The sequence below is a fragment of the Nycticebus coucang genome, chromosome 10, assembly GCF_027406575.1.
Source record: "Nycticebus coucang isolate mNycCou1 chromosome 10, mNycCou1.pri, whole genome shotgun sequence".
In the NCBI taxonomy this organism is placed as follows: Eukaryota; Metazoa; Chordata; class Mammalia; order Primates; family Lorisidae; genus Nycticebus; species Nycticebus coucang.
The window spans coordinates 92,465,640-92,477,139 of NC_069789.1; the positions used below are offsets into that span (position 1 = coordinate 92,465,640).

General features: G+C 38.6%; 1 non-coding gene across 1 annotated transcript; it reads right to left on the reverse strand.

Annotated features, from left to right (window-relative positions):
- Positions 1–2,693: 2,693 nt before the first annotated feature.
- Positions 2,694–2,822, reverse strand: LOC128597961 (small nucleolar RNA SNORA69). Its single transcript, XR_008383494.1, has one exon. It is a non-coding gene; the product is annotated as a small nucleolar RNA SNORA69 (small nucleolar RNA).
- Positions 2,823–11,500: the final 8,678 nt, after the last annotated feature.

Consider the following 11,500-nt stretch of genomic DNA (forward strand, 5'->3'; position numbering starts at 1 on the left):
ACTGATCTGTTCTTCTAAAAGTAGGTTGTCATGAGACTAGGGGAAAGAAGTGGTGTTGGTTTTCTGTTGCCAGCATACCAAATGACCACATACTCAGGGGCTTAAAACAACTTCCATTTATTTGTCTCTCACTTTTGTGGTCAAAAAGGCTGGGTGATGTGGCTGGGCTCTGAGCTGCAGTCCTTACTGGAGGCTCTGGGAGAGAAGCTACTTCCAGGTTCCGTTGGGTTGTTAGCAGAATCCAGGCTTCTGTGGTTGTAGGACTGAGGTCCTCCATTCCTTGCTGTCTAATGGCTGGGCCATTCTCAGCATCAGTGGCCACTTGCATTTTCTGAATCACTTTCTCCACCTTCCAACTCAACCAAGCTGGTGGAGCCCCTCCCACACTCCGCATCTCCTCTGCCCCATTTCTACTGCTGTTGCATTAGCCAACTTCTCTCTATTCCAGCTAAACAATTTTCTCTGCTTTTTGGGATTCACCTGATTAGACTGGGCCCACTGGATAATCCAAGATTCTCTTTTTTTCTTTTCTTTCTTTTTTTTTTTTTTTTGAGACAAAGTCTCACTTTGTCCCCCTTGGTAGGGTGCTGTGGTGTCACAGCTCACAGCAACCTCAAACTCTTGGGCTCAAGGGATCCTCTTGCCTCAGCCTCTAAAGTAGCTGGAGCCCACCACAACACCTGGCTATTTTTAGAGATGGGGTCTTGCTCTTCCTCAGGCTGGTCTGGAACTCCTGAGCTCAGGCAATCCACCTGCCTTGGCCTCCCAGAATTCTTGGATTACAGGAGTGAGTCACCATGCCCGGCCCTCTTCTTGTCCTAAAAGAAGATCTTCAAAGTCCCTTTTGCTGTATAGTTTGACATATTTATAATTTATTCATGTTGGATTGGTGTGAACATCTTTGGGAAGGGAGGCATTATTTGTTCCCCTGCAGAGGTGAAGGAGAGGAGGAGGATAGGCTTGTTAAAACATTACTTTTTAAAATTCTTATAATTATAACTCAAAAGCACAGAGATGTTGAGAAACTTTATCCAGGTAATATGGCTAAAATTTGGCAGTGATGGTATCTGAATACCACTATATGTTGATTCACAGAAGAATGAGATATTAGATCTAAAAGAAATTATCTGGACAGAAATTTTCCTTCTAGATCCATAGATCTGCTGACCATGGTTTCATCAGGAGACAGAAGAGCCAAAAGAAATTGAAAACAAGGATGGATGTATACAAAAGCATTTATATATGTACGTACGTATATATGTACATATTACAGAAAGTGTCCATAGTTTTCACGACAACTTGAAAGGATTACTACAAAAAAAAAAAAAAGTGTCAAAAAGACCAAACCCCAGGTCATTAACTGAGTTAGATTAACTTCACCAACCACCAATTTCATTGTTGCTGTCAAAGACAGATACCTAGATTTGCATTTAGGTGATCTCTTCTGTGGATCTCTTTATATCTATTAACTTTCTATTTCTACCTTAATTCCATCTATCTATAACAATTTAATACTTCAGGGAAGAGGTTATTTAAAGGTTAGTGTGACGTTAGCACCCCACCTGGGTGTCTCTGTCTTTGTCATCCATAAGTGTTCAAGTCTTGGAGACAATTTAATATAGGAGGGGGATATAAACAAACGGAAAGGATACGAAGTTGCAAAATTAAAAGTAGAATTTCTCTTCCTAAGGTCAGTAGTTTTAACCTGCATCTCAGCCAAACTCTTTTAGCTAGTTCTATCTGCAGCCCCTTTGGTATTCTGTACAACCTTCTGTACTTCATTCACCATATGCTTTTTTCCCCCCGCTCTGGATTTTGACACCACCAAGGTCATGCCTACCCTGTGCCAGATGCTGCACTTAAATTCATGAATTCTGTATCTATGGAGTATACAAACTCATGTTTCAATATTATTGTTACTATTATTGATAATTAAGAGATTGGCCTACGTTGCCCACCTGAGATTTCAGTCACACAATTTGTTCGACATTATATTTTAATGAATTCAACTAAAGAGCAAAACAATCAATTATTAAAATAACTTCATGACCAATAAAAGAGAAACAGAGGGCCATTTGCCATAACTGTCAAATTACAGAAGGAGAACGGAAAATATTGAAATGTTATGGTCCTTTTAACTGAATTTCAAGGTAATCTTTTGTACTAAGAGAATAAAAATAAAAATAAAACTGTAAGTAGATTTTCTTTGATTTTTCTTTTAATTGAGAACAATAGACAATGAACACTGGAAAAAAGTACCCTCTGGGATATGTATGAATGTAAGAGAAGTGAAAGTAAGTGAAAATATCCGTTTAATTGGCTGGTGCCTGTGGCTCAAAGGAGTAGGGCGCTGGTCCCATATGCCGGAGGTGGCGGGTTCAAACCCGCCAAAAAACTGCAAAAAAAAAAAGAAAAGCTTCATTTAAAATAAAATTATCAAACATCGGCTTTGCACAGTGGAGACAAATAGAATTGTGCAACTTTGGGCATGGAGCTTAAAATCTATAAGCTTCAATTGTCTCACCTGTAAAATCATGATGATAATATCTTCCTTACTGTATTTTATAGAGCACTTTGAGATATTATGTGTATTTATAAGTAATTAATATTTAAATAAAAATACATATACCACAGTAAAATACTTTGGGAACAGTAGTTAATTTTATTTTATTTTTTCTTTTTTCTTCTCTCAGAATTGTCCCTGTCAATCTGTTAGGATTTTACCCCCATAAAGGCAAAATCGGAAATGATTAACATGGCTTTTCTTTCAGCAGGATAATGGTAATACTTCCACAGAGTTAATTTTATTTTTATTTTATTTATTTACTGGAGACAGACTCTCACTTGGAGAGTGCCATGGTGGAGTGCCATAGTGTCATAACTCATAGAATCTTCAAACTCTTGGGTTCAAGTGATTCTCTTGCCTCAGCCTCCCAAGTAGCTGGGACTATAGGCGCCTGCCATAATGCCTGGCTACTTTTAGAGATGGGGTCTCACACTTGCTCAGGCTGTTCTCCAACCCCTGAGCTCAAGCAATCCACCTACCTCGGGCTCCCAAGTGCTGGGATTACAGGTATGAGCCACCATGCCTGGCCTACAGTAGTTAATTCTAAACACTATCATTTAATTGTATTTTTGTTTGTTTGTTTGTTTGTAACATCAGTGAAAAAGGTAACTTCAAAGTAACCAACATTCTTAGGAAGGAAAAATCAAGGGCCCAACTCACCTGTAGTAAATTGTGAACACAGGAGGAACCAGATTATTATTATTGCTATTTTTCAGTTTTGTTGTGACTTCTTTTGGTCACCTTCTAATGGAATCTTTGTCTTTTGGGATTTTGGCTGATCATCGACTATTGCTTGTGTCTAATACAATGACAAGGGTTCAGGTGTAAATATAGAAAATAAGTAATTAACTTAAGGAAAATGCCAAGGATCATGGCTGTGGTTTGCACTCAGCTATGCTTTTGTGTGGCATTTAGTGAATACTGTTATTACAGCATGGCGCCTGGGGGAATGCAGATGTGCAACAGAGCTGGAGAGGACCTTGTCTTACTGCTATCATGGAGCATGAGAAAGGTGAGTGTCTCCACATGTCGAAAGGGGTCCCGAGTGTCCCCATTGCTGTTGTCTCTTGTCACTGTATCCCCACATCTTACCACAGTGGTTAGTGTAGGGTAGGTTGCAGTAAATATTTGTTAAGTGTATGAATATCTGACTCAGCCATCAGGCAATTTGGTTCAAAGATATTGTAACAATACAAAAAAAGCTAGCTAAGCTGTGAAGTGCTTTCTTTTTCTTTTTTTTTTTTTTTTGTAGAGACAGAGTCTCACTGTACTGCCCTCGGGTAGAGTGCCGTGGCGTCACACGGCTCACAGCAACCTCCTAACTCTTGGGCTTACACGATTCTCTTGCCTCAGCCTCCCAAGCAGCTGGGACTACAGGCGCCCGCCACAACGCCCGGCTATTTTTTGGTTGCAGTTTGGCCGGGGCTGGGTTTGAACCCACCACCCTCGGCATATGGGGCCAGCGCCCTACTCACTGAGCCACAGGTGCCGCCCCCCCTTTTTTTTTTTATTGTTGGGGATTCATTGAGGGTACAATAAGCCAGGTTACACTGATTGCATTTGTTGGGTAAAGTCCCTCTTACTATGAAGTGCTTTCTTTGTCCATATGGTGACATGGCTGATTGACTTTGTTGGCTATGTGACCAATGCATCTATTATACTATCATGGGCTTCTATTGATGTGTATGCCGGCCTCCTTACAAAGGGAAATGTCTTGTTCCTAAACTAAACCCTTTTCTATGTCCACAGTTTTCCCAAGGAAAGAGCCCTTAGATGGGAAGGAGACATGGGAAGAGAGACACACTAACATAACTGGATAAGCCACCACAACTTACAGATGATTTCAACTGTACAGATGATTTCAACTGTACAGATGATTTCTATGTCCTAAGTCAAAAGAGACCCAGTCTTGTTTGCTTTTGCACAATTTATTTCTTTCATCTTATATCTTTGTGTACCTTCAGGAAGCCGTCTGAAATTCCAATAAGCCTGGGCTCTGCAACTTGCCATTTTGTACACTGGGGCAAGTTAACCTGGCTTCAATGTCCTCAAATGTAAGATAAAAAAAAAATAATCATGTGTGACAGGAAAGGGGAAGAAGGCAACAAAGGTGAGTTTTCAAGTAAACTCCCAGCCTGATCCTGTGGGGAAGCTTTGAGTATTAGTAATTCTGTAGCCAATTACCATTGCAGGGAAGGAAGAGTGAAAAAGTGTAAATTCCTAGACTCTGGTAGCCCTCAGTCAGTCTACTAAACAGTGATAAAAGTGCCCGATTTAGACACGTCAGCACTAAGCACACACATGCTGGGGAGGAACACACAAAACTGGTTAGAGGGGCCTAAAGGGATCTGAGCAGAATCCCAACAGGGCCATTTTCAGCTGGTATTGAAGATCAGATGATGCCTGCCCCTAAACCCTTAGGATAGTATATGGTGCAGTGTGAGCACTTACTGGATGTTTGCTACTATTGCTTAATATTGCTTAATATTTTCATTATCTTCTCTCCATTATTAGAGTCCCTGTGCTCCACAGCTTTATTCTAAGTGGAGATTATAAACCCAAATGCATTGGGGTAATGTAAATTAGAGAGATTGCTAGGAAGAAGACAAGGTGAGGTAGAGTAAACTGGAGCATTTAAAATCAAGTGTTCGTGAAATGCTACACACTCAAAGTCAAGTCAAACCCAGCCAAAATAAAAAAAACATCTGGCTGGTGGGTGTCAATTTGCCATGACTGGCTCTAAACCATAGGTGTCTAACCTTTTTTTTTTTTCTCTGCCACACTTTGGAAAAATAAGAGTTTTCTTAAGAGTTACGTTAAATACACAAACACTAAGGAAAGTTGATTAGAGAAGAAAGTGCCATGCATACTTTTCTTTTCATGACATCCAGTGCCACAGATAAGCAAAAAAAGTCCTCACAAAATCAACATGTGGCCCACAGGCTACAGGTTGGACACGCCTGTATCTAAACCTTTCTCACAATCTCCACCCTGCAAGCCATTCCAGTCTTAGCAGGAAAGGATTGGGTTTGGCTGCAGGATGATAGTGAGTGCTTTTTTCCAGGGTTCCTAGTAAGCTACAAGACCCTGGAATGCTTTTTAATGAGTGGTCTGTGTTTTCCACTCCAGCTGCATCAACTTCTGATGAACTGCTTTCTCCTGGTGAAACCTCTGAGTTCACGATAGTGTAGGTCAGCGGTTCTCAACCTGTGGGTCATGACCCTTTCGGGAGTTGAACGACCCTTTCACAGGGTTCGCCTAAATATATTCTGCATATCAGATATTTACATTATGATTCATAACAGTAGCAAAATTACAGTTATGAAGAAGCAAAGAAAATAATTTTATGGTTGGAGGTCACCACAACATGAGGAACTGTATTAAAGGGTCGCAGCATTAGGAATGTTGAGAACCACTGGTGTAGGTGCTTTGGCCTGCCCTGCTTACCGAGCTCTCTAATCTGAACTAGGGTCTGTAACAAAAGGGATGCTGCCATACGATGGAAAGTGGTGTTTGATTTTGTTCATCCAGGCATCCAGGGAGTATTTACTGAGTATGACTAAGTTCTATGCTAGGTGTTATGGACCTTAATGAGAAAGTGTGTGTGTGTGTGTGTGAGAGAGAGAGAGTGAGAGAGAGAGAGTGCACAAACAGAGAGAATTTCTTTCAAATTAAAACATTGTTTAGAAGACTGCCTACCTTCCTTCCTAGGAAATACAAAGCATCACAAATGAAACAATCAATTTTCATTTCAGGCCATTTGACTTACCACTTTCCTAGCATCTCTTAACATTCCCTACCTTCTTACCATGACTCTGGTTATGTTAAACTGACTGTGCATATAGCTCTGTGCTTAATCACTGAAGGTTGGAGTTTGTGTGCAAAAGAAAAATTAGACACAGTCCTGGGGAAACAGGACATGCATTCAAAAAGTCAGAGATCTAGGAAAGTACACAATGAAATGTTGACTTGTAAAGAAGAGATCACAGGTGCTGAGGTAGAGAGAATGGAAATGACCAAGCAATGTGAGATCAGGGAAAATTGTGTGGTTGTAACCTGCTATGACTTTTGCCCAATATGTATATTTCTGTATTATTTTTTTTTTAGTCCACATTAGTATCCCTTTTATGATTAACCTTTAACATGTGTTCATCCTAGAAAAAGTGAAAGAAAAGAAAAAGAAGGAATGAACAAAACTACCCATGATCCTATGCCCAGATGTAGCTGCAATTAACATTTTGGGTTTTTTTTTCCTTTTAGATACACACATTTGTACTTTACTGAAGCCATTCTATTTTGAAACTTGCTCCCCCCCCATTCTTTACTCTTTACTCTGAACTTTCCCCTATCTAACTGGATACTCTCATATGACATGTTTCTTAATGGCTATGTAATATTTCATCCTGTAGATGTACTATCATTAGAAAGTATCAAAAATGGATTAGACCACAGAGAAAATAGAACATCATAGTTAGACAATAAAGTCTTTGAGTTAACACAGGTGGTTACAGAGCCAGAAAAGAAGAGAGAGAAAGCACATCAGGTGCTTAGAGAACTATGAAACTCCATGAAGCAGTCAAACATACAGATAATAGAAATCACTGAAGGGGAAGAAGATTGTCCCAAAGATATGAAAGCCCTACTGGAGACTATCATAAATAAAAACTTCCCAAGTTTAACTAAAGATCCTGACACACTCATTTCAGATGGCTATCAAACCCTGGGTCACCTCAACTCTTAACAGAGCTTCTCCAAGACACATTGTAATGAATCTGTCCAAAGTCAAGATGAAGGAGAAAATATTGCAAGCAGCTAGAAGTAAGTGCCAGTTGACTTACAAGGGCAGAACCATTAGGATGACAGCAGACTTCTCAACTGAAGATTTTCAAGCCAGAAGAGCATGGTTATCCACCTTCAACATCCTTAAACAAAGTAATTTTCAGCCCAGAATCCTGCATCCTGCTAAACTTAGCTTCAAAATTGATGGAGAAATCAAATCTTTTGTAGATATACAAGCACTAAGGAAATTTGCCACAAGAAGTCCAGCTCTACAGGAAATACTTAGATCTATTCTCAATACTGAAGGACATAATGGGCCACCATGAAATTAAATATCTAGAAGCCAAAGGCCAGAGCTTAGCTTCCACAGTGGCACAAAGGATAAAACTACACAATAAACTATCTCATAATAAGATGAATAGAATTCCACCACACTTATCAATACTCTCAATAAATGTCAGTGGATTGATTTCCCCACTTAAGAGGCATAGGCAGGCTGATTGGATAAAAAAGCACAAGCCATCCATATGCTATCTCCAGGAGACACACCTAGCCCTGAAGGACAAATCAAGTCTCAGGGTTAAGGGATGGAAAACAGCGTTTCAAGCAAATGGAAACAAGAAAGGAGAGGCTGCAATCTTATTCTAAGATACAAGCAAATTCAAAGCAAGTTCAGTTAAGAAAGACAAAGATGGACACTTTATACTGGTCAAAGGAATAATACAAGAATAAGACATCTCAATTTTAAACATTTATACACCTAACTTAATGCTCCCAGAGTTATGAAACAGACTTTGAGGGGTCTGAGAAATATGATATCCCATAACATCTTAATAGTCGGGTTCTTCAACACCTGTCTGACAGAACTGGACAGATCTTCTAAACAGAAACTAAAAAAGGATACAAAAGACTTAAATGTGACCCTACAACAGATGGGATTAATATACATGCACAGAACACACTATCTGAAAGCAAAAGAATATACTTTTTTCTCATCAGCTCATGGCACATACTCCAAAATAGATGACATCCTAGGGTACAAATCAAACCTCGGCAAAATTAAAGGAATAGAAATTTTACCATGTCTCTTCTTGGACCACGCAAAGTCTTGGAAACTAAACGACCTCATGCTGAATGATACTTGGGTTCAAGAAGAGATAAAAGAGGAATTTGTTAATTTCCTCACACACAACGACAATGAAGACAAAGGTCCCAAAACCTCTGGGATACAGCAAAAGCAGTCCTGGGAGGAAAATTTATCTCACTAGATGCCTACCTATGAAAAACAGAAAATGAGCACATCAGCACACTCACAAACCATCTATGGAATTGGAAAAAGAACAATCTAACCCTAAACCCAGCAGCAGAAAAGAAATAGCCAAAATTAAATCAGAGATTAATGAAATTGAAAACAAAAAAATCATTCAGAAAATTAACAAAACAAAAAGTCGATTTTTAAAAAAGTAAATAAAATAGATAAATCTTTGGTCAGACTAACTAGAAACAGAAAAGTAAAATCTCTAGGAACCATAATCAGAAATGATAAAGGGAAATAACAACAGATGCCACAGAAATACAAGAGATTATCTCTGAATATTACAAGAAACTCTATGACCAGAAATTTGACAATGTGAAGGAAATGGATCAATCTTTGGAATCACACCTTTTCCCTGGACTTAACCAGGAAAAAATAGAGCTCCTGTATAGACCAATTTGAAGCACTGAAGTCAAAGAAACAATAAAAAATCTCCCCCCCACCAAATGCCCTAGTCTAAATGGCTGCACACCAGAATTCTAGGAAACCTTCAAAGAAGAGCTTATTCCCATACTGCAGAAATTATTCAAAAAAATTGAGGAGGAAGGAATCTTCCCAAACACGTTCTATGAAGCAAACATTACCCTGATACCAAAACTGGGAAAAGACCCAACTAAAAAAGGGCACATCAGACCAATTTTACTAATGAATATAGGTGCAAAAATTCTCAACAAAATACTAACCAACAGACTACACCTTCTCATCAAAAAAGTCGTACATCATGATCAAGTAGTTTCATCCCAGGGACGCAAGGTGGTTTAACATACAGAAGTCCATAAATGTAATCCACATATCAACAGAAGCAGAAGCAAAGACCATATGATCCTCTCAACAGATGCAGAAAAAGCATTCAGTAAAATCCAGCATCCTTTTCTAATTAGAACACTGAAGAATATAGGCCTTGGAGGCACATTTCTTAAACTGATCAAAACCATCTACAACAAACCCACAGCTAATATGTTACTGAACGCAGTAAAACTGAAAGCTTTTCCATTTAGAACTGGAACCAGACAAGGTTGTGCTCTATCATCACTATTATTCAACATAGTGCTGAAAGTTCTATCCAATACAATCAGGCAAGAGAAGGAAATAAAAGGCATCCAAATGGGAGCAGAGGAGGTCAAACTCTCCCTCTTTGTTGATGATATGATCTTATACTTAAAGACTCAACCCCAAGACTCCTGGAAGTGATCAAAAAATACAATAAAGTTTCAGGATATAAAATCAATGTCCACAAGTCAGTAGCCTTTGTATATGCCAATAACAGCCAAGATAAAAGGCTAATAAAGGACTCAGTCCCTTTCACAGTTTCTTCAAAGAAAATGAAATACTTAGGAATATAACCAAGAAAAGAGGTGAAGGACCTCTATAAAGAAAATTATGAAACCCTAAGCAAAGAAATAGCAGAAGATATTAACAAATGGAAAAACATACCATGCTCATGGCTGGGAAGAATCAACATCATTAAAATGTCTATACTTCCAAAGCAATCTACAGATTCAATGCCATCCCTATTAAAATACCAACCTCGTACTTTCAAGTCTTGGAAAAAATAATTCTTCATTTTGTATGGAACCAGAAAAAACCTCATATACCTAAGAGAATTCTTAGTAATAAAAACAAAGCCAAGGACATCAGCCTACCAGACTTTAGGATGTACTACAAGGCCTTAGTGATCAAAGCAGCATGGTATTGGCACAAAAATAGAGATAGACATCTGGAACTGAATAGAAAACCAAGAGATGAAACTAACATTTTACAGCCACCTAAACTTTGATAAACCAAACAAGAACATACTCTGGGGGAAAGAATATCTATTCAATAAATGGTGTTGGCAGAACCACCATGGCAGAACCATGGATAACCACATGTAAAAGAATGAAAGTGGACATGCACAATTCTCCACTCACTAAAATTGATTCAAGATGGATAAAAGATCTAAATTTAAGGCATGAAACAATAAAAATCCTCAAAGAAAGCATGGGAAAAATACTTGATGATATTGGCCTGGGGAAAGACTTTATGAAGAAGACTTCTATGGCAATTGCAACAACAACAAAAATAAACAAATGGGACTTAATTAAACTGAAAACCTTCTGTACAGCTAAGGAGACACAACCAAAGCAAATGGACAACCTACACAATGGGAAAGGATATTTGCATATTTTGAATCAGACAAAAGCTTGATAACTAGGATCTACAGAGAACTCAAACTAATCAACATAAAAAGAGCCAACAATCCCTCAGATCACTGGACAAGTGACATAAATAGAACCTTCTGTAAAGAAGACAGATGAATGGCTAAACATATGAAAAAATGCTCGTCATCTCTCATTATTAGAGAAATGCAAATCAAAACCACTCCAAGATATCATCTAACCCCTGTTAGAATGGTCCACATGACAAAATCTCAAAAGTGCAGTATGGATGTGGAGAGAAGGGAACACTTTTACACTGCTGGTGGGACTGCAAACTAATACAACTTTTTTGGAAGGAAGTGTGGAGAACTTTTAAAGAACTTAAACTAGACCTCCATTTGATCCTGCAATCCCATTACTGGGCATCTACCCAGAAGAAACAAAAAAAAAAAACCTTTTACCATAGACTGTGTATCAGCTCAAGTTACAAAAGCCAAAATGTGGAAACAACCTAAATGCCCACCAACCCAGGAATGGATTAACAAGCTGTGGTATGTGTATACCATGGAATACTATTCAGCCATTAAAAAAGATGAAGACTTTACATCTTTTCTATTAACCTGGATGGAACTGGAATACATTATTCTTAGTAAAGCAATAAGAATGGAGAAGCATGAACCCTATGTATTCAATTCTGATATG